General features: G+C 43.3%; 1 long non-coding RNA gene across 1 annotated transcript; it reads right to left on the bottom strand.

Moving 5' to 3' along the window:
• Positions 1-4,237: 4,237 nt before the first annotated feature.
• Positions 4,238-10,953, bottom strand: LOC107078160 (uncharacterized). Its single transcript, XR_001479144.2, has 3 exons — positions 10,591-10,953; positions 5,988-6,045; positions 4,238-4,451 (listed from the first exon to the last, which is right to left on the bottom strand). It is a non-coding gene; the product is annotated as an uncharacterized lncRNA (long non-coding RNA).
• Between the last annotated feature and the right edge of the window lie 6,258 nt (positions 10,954-17,211).

Raw genomic sequence — 17,211 nt, 5'->3', positions numbered from 1 at the left:
CCGATGAATTGGTGTTAAGTACCAGGGCACCTCAGGGGGCTTTGTCTTGTCATTGTTGCATTTTTCAGTCTATACGAATGAGATGACTGTTTATAGAGCTAATGTTGACTAAAACAAAGGAACTTATTTTACAGCTTATCATGGAAGGAAACTGTAATTTCCACCCTGTCACACTTAAAAATCAGCAGGCGGAGAGAGTGGAATATTTTAAATAATTAGAAATAGTTATTAATAAGGGAACTGTGAGTCTGTTGTTAACAAGGCCATTCGGCACTTATTTTTAATTAAGAAACTAAGATTGCTTGGCATTAACTGGCACACCCTTGTGGTGTCATGTAACAGCCAGGTAGAAAGTGTTTTATCTTCTAATATAACAGTATGGTAGGCGAACCTGTAATATAGGGTATGAAGTGTAGAAACAAGATAACTAAAGTCGTTACCAATGCAGGGAAGCCAAAATAAAAACGGGGGGGATACTGTTGATAGTGCAATGTATAGGGTGGCAAAAAATATAATTAAAGAGCCTCCCATCCTCAGAATTCTCAGTTTGCTATGATTCCATCTATGCAATTCTATCTGAGTCCCTAGGCCTGTTAGAAATGTGTATAAAAGGTCCTTTATCCCATACGCCATACAAGTACGGGATGCAAGTTTTTAATGATATTTTATTTGTTTCTACAAAGTATTTGCATTATGATCAGCTTGATTTTATTTGTGAATGTATGCTTCCCATGCCTGGTGTGTTGTCCTTCTTTAATGTTTGTTGATGAATTGTATGGTGTGTATTTTAATTATTTTGTAATATTTGAAATGGGGGAAACCTAAGTGGACTTTTAGTGGACAACAAATCTAATCGGATCATTTCTGTTTAGAAAGAAATTTGGATTAGTTCATGTTATATTTAGTGTTCACATGTACTGTACAGATCATGCAAGTTGTATTTCTCCACAGAATTGCTTTATAATACATATAAACACAACTTCTTGCATAAAAATAAGTGTTTATGAATCCTGTCTGTTGTAACCAATAATAACTATAAAACGAATAAAATTATTCAAGTACTTTATAAAAGTACCTAAACTCAAATTGTTTATATCCAGGTATGAGCACTTGGAACAAATCAGAGGCTTTTACATGAATTTTACTGGAAATTTAGTTTTACTTTTATTAGTGGTCACCTACGAGCAGAACTTTTGAAACCAACAGTGCTCATTTAGTAAGAGGTGAGTGTACTTTCAAACCATCTACAGTTGGTAAAATAGAGAATCTACTAACTTGTCCCAAACACTACATACAGAACTTCTTCTACTTTCAGCTTTTTAAATTTCCCCTCACCAATTCCCTTCCACCAATTAGTCAGGTGACAGAGAGCAGCAGGTCATTCCCTCCATTGCTTTCTGGGAATGTAGTTTGGACAAGATCTGCCATCTTGTCTGTACCTACCAACTCCTTAGACAAGATAGAATCTTACTATAGAAACAGTATTGAACAGAATCATTAAATAGGATTTTGTGGATTCAAGGTGTGATTTAGCCATCAGAGTTTTAATTATATAACTACGACTTTTCCGGGCTCTGAAATGCACTGATTTCATTTTGCCAGCTTTTCCATTTACTTTAACAGAAAATACCTCTTTATAGTTAACCACACACTTCATTAATGGACCACTATTGATATTCTGCTGTGATTGTTGTTTTACTTCTCCTATAAGTGTATGTATCATTATGTAGTTTATGACAAAGTTTAAAATGATTATATCAGAGAAGATATCATGATTTACTGTACCCCAAATCCACTGTTCTTCCTGGTACTCAATTCATTCTGTCTAAAAGAAACAAAATGAATCACGCTTACCTGCTCTGTTACATTCTTCGCTAATTCTTTGAAAGCTGGAGAAGAACTGTTTTGTAATTCATTATTAAATGTCAGACTGAGCCTAAATTGGAGATTGACAGTTGGTTCACGGGGGGGTGCTGTAGTTGTAGTGGGAGTAGTAGTTGTAGTGGGAGTAGTAGTTGTAGTGGGAGTTGTAGTTGTAGTGGGTGTAGTAGTTGTAGTGGGGGCTGTAGTTGTAGTGGGGACTGTAGTTGTAGTGGGGGCTGTAGTTGTAGTGGGGACTGTAGTTGTAGTGGGAGTAGTAGTTGTAGTGGGAGTTGTAGTTGTAGTGGGGACTGTAGTTGTAGTGGGAGTAGTAGTTGTAGTGGGGGCTGTAGTTGTAGTGGGAGTAGTAGTTGTAGTGGGGGCTGTAGTTGTAGTGGGGGCTGTAGTTGTAGTGGGAGTAGTAGTTGTAGTGGGGACTGTAGTTGTAGTGGGAGTTGTAGTTGTAGTGGGGACTGTAGTTGTAGTGGGAGTAGTAGTTGTAGTGGGGGCTGTAGTTGTAGTGGGAGTAGTAGTTGTAGTGGGGGCTGTAGTTGTAGTGGGGACTGTAGTTGTAGTGGGAGTAGTAGTTGTAGTGGGGGCTGTAGTTGTAGTGGGGACTGTAGTTGTAGTGGGGGCTGTAGTTGTAGTGGGGACTGTAGTTGTAGTGGGAGTTGTAGTTGTAGTGGGAGTTGTAGTTGTAGTGGGGGCTGTAGTTGTAGTGGGAGTTGTAGTTGTAGTGGGGACTGTAGTTGTAGTGGGAGTAGTAGTTGTAGTGGGAGTTGTAGTTGTAGTGGGAGTTGTAGTTGTAGTGGGAGTTGTAGTTGTAGTGGGGACTGTAGTTGTAGTGGGAGTTGTAGTTGTAGTGGGGACTGTAGTTGTAGTGGGGACTGTAGTTGTAGTGGGAGTTGTAGTTGTAGTGGGAGTAGTAGTTGTAGTGGGAGTAGTAGTTGTAGTGGGGACTGTAGTTGTAGTGGGAGTAGTAGTTGTAGTGGGGACTGTAGTTGTAGTGGGAGTTGTAGTTGTAGTGGGAGTAGTAGTTGTAGTGGGGGCTGTAGTTGTAGTGGGGGCTGTAGTTGTAGTGGGGGCTGTAGTTGAAGCAGGTTCTGTAGTTGTAGCAGGTTCTGTAGTTGTAGCTGCAGCTGTAGTTGAAGTATGTTCTGTAGTTGTAGCTGCGGCTGTAGTTGAAGCAGGTTCTGTGGTTGAAGCAGGTTCTGTAGTTGTAGCTGCAGCTGTAGTTGAAGCAGGTTCTGTGGTTGAAGCAGGTTCTGTAGTTGTAGCTGGTTCTGTAGTTGAAGCAGGTTCTGTAGTTGTAGCTGCAGCTGTAGTTGAAGCAGGTTCTGTAGTTGTAGCTGCGGCTGTAGTTGAAGCAGGTTCTGTGGTTGAAGCAGGTTCTGTAGTTGTAGCTGCAGCTGTAGTTGAAGCAGGTTCTGTAGTTGAAGCAGGTTCTGTAGTTGTAGCTGCAGCTGTAGTTGAAGCAGGTTCTGTGGTTGTAGCTGCGGCTGTAGTTGTAGCAGGTTCTGTAGTTGTAGCTGCGGCTGTAGTTGTAGCTGTGGCTGTAGTTGAAGCAGGTTCTGTAGTTGTAGCAGGTTCTGTAGTTGTAGCAGGTTCTGTAGTTGAAGCAGGTTCTGTAGTTGTAGCTGCTGCTGTAGTTGAAGCAGGTTCTGTGGTTGAAGCAGGTTCTGTAGTTGTAGCTGCTGCTGTAGTTGAAGCAGGTTCTGTGGTTGAAGCAGGTTCTGTGGTTGAAGCAGGTTCTGTGGTTGAAGCAGGTTCTGTAGTTGTAGCTGCAGCTGTAGTTGAAGCAGGTTCTGTAGTTGAAGCAGGTTCTGTAGTTGTAGCTGCGGCTGTAGTCGAAGCAGGTTCTGTAGTTGTAGCTGCTGCTGTAGTTGAAGCAGGTTCTGTGGTTGAAGCAGGTTCTGTAGTTGTAGCTGCGGCTGTAGTTGAAGCAGGTTCTGTAGTTGTAGCTGCGGCTGTAGTTGAAGCAGGTTCTGTAGTTGTAGCAGGTTCTGTGGTTGTAGCTGCGGCTGTAGTTGTAGCAGGTTCTGTAGTTGAAGCAGGTTCTGTAGTTGTAGCTGCGGCTGTAGTTGAAGCAGGTTCTGTAGTTGTAGCAGGTTCTGTGGTTGAAGCAGGTTCTGTAGTTGTAGCTGCAGCTGTAGTTGAAGCAGGTTCTGTGGTTGTAGCAGGTTCTGTGGTTGTAGCTGCGGCTGTAGTTGAAGCTGCGGCTGTAGTTGAAGCAGGTTCTGTGGTTGAAGCAGGTTCTGTGGTTGTAGCTGCGGCTGTAGTTGTAGCTGGTTCTGTAGTCGAAGCAGGTTCTGTAGTTGTAGCTGCGGCTGTAGTCGAAGCAGGTTCTGTAGTCGAAGCAGGTTCTGTAGTCGAAGCAGGTTCTGTAGTTGAAGCAGGTTCTGTAGTCGAAGCAGGTTCTGTAGTTGTAGCTGGTTCTGTAGTTGTAGCTGCTGCTGTAGTTAAAGCAGGTTCTGTAGTTGTAGCTGCTGCTGTAGTTGTCATGAGAGCTATAGTTGTATTGTCAGCTGTAGTTGTTTCAGGTGGAGCTGTTGTGGTTTGGTCTTCAGCTGTTGTCAGAATGTGAGGTGAAGCTATAGGGGTACGCAAAATGAGAAAAAACATTTCTTTATTTTATTTTTCTTTGCCTTTAAGTGCACATACTGTGCTTGTTTTACTAACTTCTGTGTCCAGCTGTATTTGTTTATTATTTTCATTCATATTTCAAATAAATGTGTTTCAAATATGCCCTTCCCCTTTTATGAAGCACCCTGCAAGCAACCTCGGTACTGTAATATCTAGTCTTCTCTTCATACTGTTTATTTTAAAGACCTGCCATCTACCACTGGAGTAGTGCTCTCACAGAGCTGTGTAGTCTGCCTACCTGGCTGACTAGAGTGCTGCATTGCCTCTCGGACAGTGGTTTAAGACTGAGGGCAGGAAGGCATGTTTGCCTGTGGCCCAGACTGCCCCTCGAGCTCCTGCAAGTCCGTGGTGCCTAACCATGGCCAAGGATGTGGCCGTTCTAAGAACTACGACACTGCAGCCACCAAGACACACTGGGGCTCTTCCGATCCTGTGCATGCACTGTGTTTTACAGGGCGAAGAAGCCGGGAAACAAGAAGCAGAGGAAACTAAATGAGAACGCATTTAAAACTACCAGGAAGAACGGCTGCAAAGAAACCATTGTTAAGAGTGCAGAGTAAGAGGAAGAATCTTGCCTTCCTTCCAACTCAGAAACTGAACCTTGGAGGCCAGCTGATTCCGAGGGCACCTTTGGCCTGCCTGAACTTTTTCGGTCCTCATGAGTGCCAGCGTCTTCATATCATTTGATACTCTTAAAACAACAGTTAGTGACAGTTGCAAAGGTCTGACAATTTGTGTTAAAGATTGACCTTAATTTCTTAAAGTAATTATAGACTGTCTTTTTTACTTGCATGCTGAGCAAATTTTGCCACGTTCATTCAGGAATTACAGACTTTTGCCCATGCTCCCTATATTTATAGTCATCGTGGGCCCTCACCCATTTACCAATAATTGGTGACAAAAGGTAAATGAGGTAACATGCTAGTTAACTATGAGAACATCTTACAAAGATAAAGGCAACTTTAAATTTCATTTAGTGTTCTAACACCGTGTTATACACATTTCTGACTTTTAACTAACCTGGGCTTCAGACTGAAATCTGCTTGCTTTGGGTGGTCATTTTATTGAAAATGAAAAATTAACACTTTCAAAGCAGTTCACTTAAGATTATAAGTACACATATCATGTAATTAAACCTTAAGTGTTTATAAACATGTTTATACAGTTTAAAGCACAGACAATCACGAAAATCCTGGTTGGTTCCAGCAGGCGTACTCAAATGTTCGGCTGGTACTGTAATGCTGACAAAATCTTTTCCCCCGCAACGATTTTTCTTCCAGATCGGTAGCAGAGAGACACAGGGGTGTTCATATGCCATGATCATTCTTTAATCAAGAAATGATCTTGTTGTCATGATCTTCGCAATACTAACTATAGCAGTAGCAATAGCATTTTTAAGAGTAAGTTAAATTAGGTGGGAGCTCTGCTGTCGGCCCTGCTGGCATCAGACCAGGTGTTCTCACAGGTAACCAGGGGGTTCTTACCTGCTAGAAGCAGCAGAAAGATGGCTGCCACTCCCATCGCGTCTTCAGTGAGCGGAGCCTGCAGAAGATAGCAGAGTGAGGACACGAACAAGAACAGATCCCATCAAGGAGGAGAGAAATGTCGGTGGACCCTAATACCACAATCATGGGGTATGAGGCCACATCTGCTGACTCAGACACACCTGTCTCTCTCATCCTAGCGTTAATCCCACATCAGCAGGGTCCGCTTGTCGGCACGCTCGTCTCCATTTGATGGTTTGAACCAAATCTTTGAGCTGACGTTGTCATTAAATGTGACCGAGAATACTCCAACCAGCGCGTCACTCATCCTGCCCTCGGGGGGGAGGAGAACAAAGTAATGTAGCCAATTCATAGAGGGGGATTTATAAGGAGGCATGGGAAATTTGGCCAGGATGCCGGGGTTACACCCCTACTCTTTTCGAGAAACGCCCTGGGATTTTTAATGACCACAGAGAGTCAGGACCTCGGTTTTACATCTCATCCGAAAGACAGCACCTGTTTACAGTATAGTGTCCCCGTCACTACACTGGGGCATTAGGACCCACATGGACTGTAGGGTGAGCACCCCCTGCTGGTCCCTCTAACACCTCTTCCAGCAGCAACCTTAGTTTTTCCCAGGAGGTCTCCAATCCAGGTACTGACCAGGCTCACACCTGCTGAGCTTCAGCGGGCTGCCAATTGTAAGTTGCAGGGTGACATGGCTGCTGGCTAACTCGGACACACCTGTAACAGCGCATATTGTAGTGCCTGGCTGCGCTGCTGGCCTGCTATGTTCTCCATTCTATGGTGTAAGAGTGCCATCTGCTGGCAGGCTGCGTGTACTAACCTAACAAGATGCGCAGCCTTTGGCTGTCGACTTCGCCAGAAATTCTTTAATATCGAACAATGTTCCGTCTGCACTGTTAATACGAGCTTTCTGTGTTACCGGATCATTAAAAGCCATAAAGTACGCGAATGACATCATTACAAAAATATAGCCAGTAGCTATGCAGCTATATCACCCTGCTACTCCCAACTGGCAACCCACTACCGCTAAGCAGGTGTGTGTCCAAAAGAGTGCGATATACTGTAGGTGTAAGAAAATTATGATAATAATAATAATATCGGAATAATCTTTTGCTCTACTGGCTAGAATGTGTCACTTTTGCTCCGGAACGCTAAAAATGAAAATGTTTTTTACTCCAGCCGTGACGAGAGAGAATGCATCCCTGTTAAATATAGCACGGACAGTCGGTGCAGTACGTCCGCGTCTTTCGTCCTCCGAGTCGGAGCTGCTGCCGGAGGAAGTTACACCTGCCGCGCGGGAGTTCACACTGCGCGCACTCACCGGTGGGCACCGCTTTGGTCAAGTCAGCTCGATATTCATTTTGGAACCTCAACGGCGTTTTCCCGAAACCTCCGAGAGCTATGAAAACACTAGCATGGCGCATAGCGAGATTTGCGAATGTTTTCACAGCCTTGACTCTGTCGTCGTCGTTCGCATGAACACCTGTTGAACGGTATTTCTCGCATTGTGAACTTGTGTTCCAGTTGGTGCGTAATTGCGCATCAATCCATAAGCTAAGGTTTATAAAAAGACAGTTAGCTGACTTCTGAGTTAATGCAAAGGTTGTGAAAATGTTCACATGTCGCGGTCTTTGAGATGCATTTGATTTGCAGGCTTGGTGTGCTTCCTTTGCAAAGATATTGACAACAGAATATTCGCGTGTGGGCAGAACTAAATGGCGCAAAAGCTCCAAGCGAAGTCTGTGAAAACATTCGCAAATCACTCCATGCGCAATGCAAGTGTTTTCATAACTCTAGCGTGAAAACGCTGTTGACGTTCCAAAATGAATAGGGAACTTCGAGCTGACTGTACAGCCAGACAAACACACGTACGTTTGTGTACGTGTACGTGTAGGTAACGCAGCTGGAGATAAAGAGGAGAAGGCAGCCCCTTCGCCCAGTCTAAGAAAATAATGTTGGAAAAATATTTGGTGGAATCAGAACTGCTAATTAGTTTACACGGTATAAACAATACAGCCCGAGACGCATTCTTTTTCATGACGGCCTCTTAAGATAGAACTCCGCTCCACTTTCTCATCGATCTGTCCTTCCAAACTGGGGAAAAAGTGATCCCTGTCTTCAGTCAGTGGCATACTGTATCTCTAGTAACTTGTATCAAATTGAGACTTTAATTAAAATTAAAAAATACCTACGTCGTTAGATTGTACAAAAAATGATTTTGCTGTGTGTGATCCTACATTCTATGGATACCGAACACTGATTGTACCCACACGAAGAGGGGAATTAATTACTTCAGGGTTGTTTCTTCTTTATTTGAACACAGCTAAGTTTAGACTAATTCCTTAAGCCTTCGCCGTCCGCCGCGTTGAATCAGTACAGGGAAGCAGAGTTTAGCAGTCCGAGGTCCTAGCTGGAACGGCATGAGCTCACATCCAGCTCGTGTTGTGCCTTCGCGCTGGCCAAGACATTTCCCTTGCAATCCGTCAGTAACATAGTCAGCTGCAGAGGGGTCCAGTTCAATGTCACTATAGACAAACAGGACAGCCTGTTTATCTCAAGCTGCTGTGAACAGCTCCAGGCGATACGCTTGTCCTGAAGGGTGTTTTCAAAGAAACTGCGTCGGAAGTATAATTAACAACGGAGAACAAGAGGCAATTATTTACACAAAGTGAGGTAGGAGTATGGAGCAAGCTGGCCAGCCGTGCCGTTGAACAAGATACACTGACTTTTTTTTAAAAAACGGCTGGGGAGATCCTTGGATCAATTAAATACTAACTAACCCAACGGGACAGGTGGTTTTCGCCGCTCCAGAGGCGCGTCTCCAGCAGCAGTACAGAAGACACAGCCCTAAGAGTTGGCTGTCCTGCGGCACAGCTCTGTAGCGCGTCTGCGTTCTTAGAATTGTTTGCATTCTATAACGTCTAGATATTCTGTAAACTACTGTAACAAACTACTGTAATAAAAGGGGTCATTATGTTATGATTATAATTAGCAACTGTTTTTTGACGATTCTAGGCTCCGATATGGTAAAAACCGGTAACGCTGGGTGCTACTGTAAACATGGTCTTTACACCTTACAGCTTTCGAGGAAGGAATCTCGTTTCTTAATCGAGGGATGTGTTTAAACTCTTCTGATCTGGATTTCTTTCTGGCGCTGAAATCCGAGCCGACCCTGATCACGGTTGTCTTTCGGAAATTAAATATTGGATCTGATCCATCGATAACCTGATCTAAATTGTCAGGGATCAATTCTGATCCTACTCGAATCCTACTACATCAATTCGATGAAACGAATTTAGCTTTGTTAACCGTCATATAACTTTTAGATTGTGTTTGAACTGCGAAGGTTAAAGTACGCTAGGTTGTCGAAAATTAGATTATAATTTTGTTGTTGTATGTTGTCATCTACTATGTGTCGTGGCGGTAAATATCAGCCGTTCCATTTCACTACACAGTTAGACCATTAGGTTCAGATCAGTCCCCCTTATCTCGCTGATGCCACTTTTAGTAGACCGACGAGATCAGGGTTAAAATTGTAAGCAACATTAGTAGAATTAAAGTATTACAAGTCCCGCTTCACCCGGCTAACAAGACCCGGTAGAGACAGTAAAGGTGCGATATTTATTTGGTAGGACCGGCATCAACTAACTTTTTACGAAAAAAAATACATATGTAGCTTTGTCTTGAGGTGAGAAAATACGCCAAGAAAAAGAAGACTTCTTTCTAATCACTACACGACAATATATTGTACAAAATTTGTTGATGCAAACGCCATTCCAAGTCCATTACGACTCACAGTTTCCGCCGAGCCGCAGGTCGAGAGACGCGCAGTGAAACTACAGAAGGGTTCAAGTATACAGTACTGTATATGCGTGAATTTACTTTCTCCTTTAAATCCCCCCCGTGTTATGTTATCGTCTTATGTAGCGTTCATACAACGTGTTTCTGTCGGATAAATATCGCCCGATTGCCTTCTGTGGCATCAGCGTGTGTAGCAGAAAAAGCTGGTTCTTGGACTTCAGGAGTTTGTCGGAGGCTCTAAATTGTCACTTCATTAAGTTGCGGTGTTTTCAGAAGCCTCCATATCGGATGCCGAGAAATTGACTCGCGGGGGAACTCGCCGCTCTTGAGCTACAGACCTTCAAGGGACGAACTTCCGCCTTCCAGGTTAAGTTTACTATCCTTCTGCTTAAAATCGCGGCTCCTCCGGATACAGGTCCTGCGAGCTCCTGCGTAAACTTACTCCCCACCGCACGATTCATCCGTTAATTCGTGTCGCGTTACAGATGGCGCTTCTCTTCTACACTGAACGGGTGACGCGAAGTCTAGTTCAGAGGAAAAACAAGCTGTGCAACACAGACCCTGAATAACCGGGTATTCAGCCGATCTGGGCCCAATTGAAATTGAAATGTAGTCCGGGAAAAACAAGATTTGTTGTGATTGTTCCATGTTTGGCATCTCTTTGATTTGTTCTTACGTAAAGCACTTTTAAAAGTAATTACTTTTAAAGGCGCTCTATGAAATGAAGTGTACAACAACGATAATAAAAGAATGAGAATAAGGATACTTTACTTACCTAAAGAGACCCAATCCTTGCCCGAGACCCTCCTAGTCCCGGGTGTGTCCCGGGTCTGTGATGCTGTGAGTCTTGATATTCCAGTAGCAGAGGAACAGTGACAGAGGGGAAGGGAGACCTCGCTATTTATTCCACCTGTCTCTCTCCCAGGTGTGAAGGAGGGGCGCCAGTGCGGCGCTGCTGAGAAACAGGAAGTGCCGGTGGGTCCTCGGGCCGGGACTGGCGAAGCTCGCGGACTTGGGTCGAAAACAAACCCTGCTAACCCGTTTACGAAACAATTATTAGTAGCGACGTAAAACATACGAACGTAGCCAAACATATGAATATAAGAACGGTTTGGTAATACAGTATGTACTTAATTGATCCGAGGAGCACATCCCGATGTTTCTGGAACGTTTCTGACAGTAGCAGCAGTTCCTTTATCCAGTCTTGTTACAGTTCTCATTAATGGTACTGGGGATGGACGAATCCGATTAGAATGACGAAACGAATCACAATAATCAGATTATAACCATCAGAATTGTAATAAAAAGTTTTGTTTTTAACAAATTATTGTATTATTATTTACCTAGAGCTACCCACACTGACCGGCAGAAGGAACTGAGTGCCTTCAGTCTTGAACAGAGAGGACTATGATCCTCAGTCCAGCAGACATTTTAGGAATTGACGGTAAAACTTCAAACCGAGGACAGAATTCAAACCGCGTTTATTTCGAAGATGCTTCGTCCCCAGATAACCAAAAGGTTCATAACTGCTGAAGAAAGGACGGAAATAGATTATTTTCAGACGCAGTCGTGCAGATCAGGGACTCGGAGTCAGATACCTGTATGACAGACGGCCAGATTAGCAGAAAATGGTGCCGGTAGATACAGAGATAAGAGTCTCTGACAAGCAAAGAAATTGCTTGCCGGAACAGGCTCATCACGACAAACGAGAACGCTTAAATAATGACCGTGTCCTTTTAAAGTTTTTATCATCATCATCTAAGTCATTTGTACGACTCCCGTGTTGCTTTATTTAGCAGCTGTGCGTCCACTGAACCTTTGCAGAACTTCTAAGTATTATTCATCCTCTGTTTGTGCAGACACGCCCGTTCACGGACCCGCCAGTGGTTCTGTCCGGTTCATCGCTCTCTCCCCTCCCGGACAGAGTTAGTGGCGAAACCCAGTGAGCTCTCAGCCTCCGGCGCTCGCTTCGGGACCGAGCTCATCTTCCTGATTAGAATGGGGGGGAGATTTATTCTTGACCTAAAGACCCGATTTAAAGATTTCTGATCTGGGCAATCTACAGCAAGTAATACTCGTGTACAGTCCTAGCCAGCGTCCGGACAACACCAGTGTGTTGAACCTGGTCTGCTGTCTGCGCCGCTTCTCGTCGATCGATAGACGGGTAAAAACACCCCTGGAAAATGGCATTAGGACGGCAGACAAATGAAACCGGCAAAGGCTCCAGTCAGTCAAAGCACTGTGCCCAAAAGTAAGACGAGTTAAAAACAGGGAACCAGTTTCAGAACAGGGGGACAGGAAAAGATCTGATCACAAGGTCGTCACTCTCGTTTGTAAAAAAATGTTTTTTTTTTCCCGAGTCTTTTGACTGACTTATAGATAATCTGATTGAGGATCCAGATTTGGACTAATACCTATATAATATATTATTATACTGAGTGATAGTTGACCAATAGTATATAATACATTATTATACTGAGTAATTGAAACTATGTACAGTAATATGTCTGCCGGGAAAACCGTCGGCTCCCCGGCTGCCCTGTATTGGATAAAGCGGTCAGAAAATGGATGGATAGACTGTATACAGGTGTTTGATTTTGACCGTATATAGTGTATAATGTATTTTTTTATCGAGAGATTGTTTAATACATTATTAAATCGACAAGTTGAAACAGTTTTTACTTCCTGGATGTTTCTCTAATTAATGCGGAAAGGTTGTGTGGACTGACGGGTTTTAAATCAAGCTTTATTATTCAGTGACGTGCAGCAAGATAAAATACAGTATTTGCCACACCCGTTTTCGCTTTAATGAAAAGCAAAAATAAAGCCCCCTTTCCCGCCACTTTTCAAGCGTTTTAAGTACAAAAGCGCCTTTAGAAACTATTCGACCCCCTTTCGATGATGTTCATACTGTTGAATTACAATGTGGAGCAGGAGGTCCCGCTTAGTTACTCAAACCTTTAATGAAAATACTGTGTTTGAACGGGTAAAGGTGAGAAAAAGGCTCCACAGCCGAAATGTAGAGTTTCTTTTCTTTACCTTTCAGCTTGGAATGACCCTTAACAAGTTCCACTGCAGCCTACACAGGCTGACGTAGCTCCCTACTCGTAAATGCGATATGATCTGATTTCAAGATATGTTTTTGCACCCAGAAAGACTTTGAAAGTTCACATATAAACGTGCCATTCAAAATAAGTATAGCATTATATAAAATACCTAGAGCCAAGCATATTCCTCTATGTTTTCTCCCTCCACAGTCACCCTTAGCACCTATGAAGGCGCATTGCCTTCTGCCTTGCCACATAGCCAGTGACTTCGCTTGCCCACAAACCAACACTCGTGTATTGTGAACTCATTTCTTGATAAAAGAATTCCTTGTTTCACAAAGTCTGCACTGAGGGGCGCTGAGACGTCTGTTTAAGGCATTAGTGAGTATTCCCCTCCCTCTTGCAGATCATTATGGTGTCAACATTATGAACTGATTTCAAGACTGGATCAGTCTGAGCTGTTTGACTGCTTTCAGCCCCTTAGTACGATGAAACTGCCATATTATACCTACAGTACCTGAATTTCATAAGTTAAATAAAAAAACCTGCAGATATTCCAATCAATCGATGTGTTGGTTCAATTAAGGTTTTGATTATCTATACCAGCAGCCATATCACCCTGCAACTCACAACTGACAACCCACTGTAGCTCAGCAGGTGTGAGCCTGGTCAGTACCTTGATGGAGACCACCTGGGAAAGATAAGGTTGCTGCTGGAAGAGGTGTTAGTGGGGCCAGCAGGGGGCGCTCACCCTGTGGTCCATGTGGGTCCTAACGCCCCAGTGTAGTGACGGGGACACTATACTGTAAACAGGCGCCGTCCTTCGGATGAGAAGTAAAAACGAGGTCCTGACTCTCTGTGGTTATTAAAAATCCCAGGGCGCTTCTCGAAAAGAGTAGGGGTGTAACCAAATTTCCCAGTGGCCTTTACCAATCATGGCCTCCTAATAATCCCCATCTCTGAAGTGGCTTCATTACTCTGCTCTCCTCTCCACTGATAGATGATGTGTGGTGGGGCTGCACACTGGTGGTGGTGGAGGGGAGTCCCCATTACCTGTAAAGCGCTTTGAGTGGAGTGTCCAGAAAAGCGCTATATAAGTGTAAGCATTTATTATTATTATTATTATTATTATTATTATTATTATTATTATTATTAAGGAACAGATCTGGGCTGGAATGAAAAGTCTCTCTGGGGCTCCAGGACCTGGACTGTGCACCCGATGTCAGCAGTGTGACACTGAGAGCCCATGTTTAGCTGTTGGGTGATATACAGATATAAGATGTGTGTGTGTGTTTCACTTGACTTCTGCACACCGAGCTGGGGCTCTCAGGGTGGCCCCAAAAGGCAGACAGATGATAATTGGCAATTACCACAAGGGTGGGGCTGTCCAGGTTGATTAGCTGGTGGGAGTTCTTTCGGAGCAGGTAGGGTGGAACTGAAAAAAGGGTGTGAGAGATCAAGAAAGATTGTCTGGTTGATTGAGAGACTGACTGACGAACGAGGACTGGATTCCAGGTAAACAGATGAAACCGGGAACCGGCAGAGGAAAGACGAGGGGGAGGGAGTTTTTCTTTCAGTGACGGGTTATCATGTCGAAGTCACCACCACTGCCTGTCTCCCTGCCTCCCACTGAGGTAATCTGCCCTCCAGCGCAGCAAAGATTAGTTTGTAAATCTCTTCATTCATGGGGGTGAGGTGTGACTTATCTGCCCCATCCAAGGCTTGGTAGAGTGTGTGATGAATAAGACAGTGGAGGCTTGCGGTTTAAATACCAAATAAAATAATTCACACACAGTGGCAACAAGCAATTGATTTTAAGGAAACATTACCCCAAGAGTGGCATATGCATATCTGGAAAGTAAGACAATTATTGTTGCTTCAGGTCACTCTTCGTTGCACGTAAGGGGAGATACCTTTGGCTGATGACCATAATCCTCATCCTGTCTCTTAAAAGATCAGGCTAGAAGGCAATGTAGATTCAGTCTTTTATAAATCTTTATAAACCGTACATTTCATTTGACATAAATTCATGACTCATGATGTTGTACATGCTGGCAAAAACTCTTGTGACTCTGAACAATCCAGCTCAGCTTGTTTCAATGAGGAGGAAGAGATGAAAAGGTGCTTTCAGAAAGATAAAGATAAGACAAAGAATTCCAAATATTTATTTCTTCAAATGTCTGCTTGTCAACACTGCTTTTGGAAAGACATGACTTAGTGACTAATTTTAAAGCAATAAGCAATGTCTTCTGGAACAGCAGAGCCAATAATTCTTCATAAGGGCGTATACAGTATATTCAGTAAAGGAATAACAAGTGTACAAAAAAGCAGTTTCCTGGTCAACATATTTGAGTGATGGAAGTTGGCAGCATGTTAAATGTCAATGACAGAAAATCCAACTCATGCACTGAGCTCGTGGACAAACATTCACTCCAGGACTTCAAATGTTTTTGCTCCATAACACGTTTTATGCACGTAAGTTGAGATTGTGTGAAGGCAAAACTATTTAACTGTCACCTCTGTGAATTGATGGTTTGAGATTTCACAAATTTAAAGATACCATGATAACATAACAAAAGATATTTGTGAGAAAATGGTATTCAGCCCCTCTATTTTATTTGGTTGCCAGTACCTCTATCCAAATCTCTCACTCTCTTCTTTCCCTTCAGTACTCATCTCTGACTGACTTTTCTATCTTCTTCCTGTCTTAAATTGACCACCAACTCTTATGTGTTTGGGTTGACCTTCTCCTCTCTTCTTTTCAATCTCGGTCTCAGCAGACAGCTGTCTTCCTTTTCTTCTCCAAAATCTCAAATATTTATCAACCTGATCTCTCTGAAACTGTGGATTACACTATTCTCCTGTTAAAACCTGTTGACCAGACACCCCAGCTCGTCAGTTTGGTAGTCAGAAGCCAAAATGTTCCAAGATCCAAGCCATTTCTTGGAAGAAGTCATGGTGCCTGATTCAATAACATATGGAAGGGTTGCTTGTTTCACACTCCCACAGCCCTTTGTCTAAAGAGCTGCCAATTACTTTCAGTTTTAACATGATTCCACTGTTTCCACTTCTTCCCTGTGGTTCACGTTTCATTGAGGATTGTGAAGAAATCCACTGAGCTGACTTTGTCAATGACTTTGGGTATTTTGCATCACGTTCCCTCATAGTCTCCGCTGTTCAGGACTTAAAAGGCTCAGTTCTTAAGACCTGTCTGTGGGACACTCCCTTGAGACTAATGAGACTCAGTTCCTTCAGTCTGTCCGTGTGGAACGCTCCCTTCAGACTAATGAGTCTCAGTTCCTTCAGTCTGTCCGTGTGGGACACTCCCCTCAGACTAAAGAGACTCACTCCCTTCAGACTAAAGAGACTCAATTCCTTCAGTCTGTCAGTGTGGGACACTGCCTTCAGACTAACGAGACTCTAAAAAGATTCAGTTCCCCCAGCTTCTTAATGTGAGGGACTACTGTAAGACTATCGAGGTTCAGTTCTAGAATAGGGTAAGAAAACTGTCTGACTAGATCTCCCATTTCAATTTTTGCCGCTGACCTTCCTACAGGACCTTCTCAGTATGTCTAGGGAATATTTGAAGTCTCCCATAAAAACTTCTTCTCCATTTGCACATAAATTCTTAATTCTATTATGCAGTGTTTTTCCTAATATTTGAATTGGAAGTACTTCTCACCCTTGGCTCTCCTTCTGCACATACAGTATCCAGTCTTGGACAAGGACAAGGCTGCTACTGGTCACAAGCTAGTGTCCCAACACATCAAATGGTCTGAGTCAGAACGCAATTGTTTGTTTATTGTGATTAACCCATTTAACTCACTGCAATGGGTAACTAGATAACCATGTGTAAAAGGTCTAACCCATGTTAGATGCCAGCACGTGACTTTGCAGCCAGAGGGCTGCTATGCTTATTTTCTTTCCGTAAGTAACACCTGACGTATCACCAGCACATTTTCCTGACATGATGTTGAAAATAAGAAGGATGATTAAAATCGCTGAGATCACAGGAGTCAGAATATACAGACACATAGAACCAAGTGGACACACTAGTAGCAGTGCTGGATGATGTGACTCCAAGCTAAAGCTCGTGTTTTCTATGCTCGGTCAAGTATTCTGACAACACAGCATGAAGGGATACATTTGGTAAGTGAAACATGGCATTAAGTTAATAACAAATTCAGGAAGCAAATGTTCTAATACCGAGGGGTGGGTGTACAGTATATACAATTCCCAGGTATTTTAAAAGGGTCAACCCTGTGCTAAAACAAAGACATGGGGTCACAGCTAAACACTAGGAAGCCATTTGTTTAGAATGGAGAAGAGGAACCATTTCTGTACAGAAA

The sequence above is a fragment of the Lepisosteus oculatus genome, chromosome 6 (genome assembly GCF_040954835.1).
Source record: "Lepisosteus oculatus isolate fLepOcu1 chromosome 6, fLepOcu1.hap2, whole genome shotgun sequence".
Lineage (NCBI taxonomy): Eukaryota > Metazoa > Chordata > Actinopteri > Semionotiformes > Lepisosteidae > Lepisosteus > Lepisosteus oculatus.
Note: the sequence above shows the minus strand (reverse complement) of the source record. Positions and strands in the feature narration are given on the sequence as shown.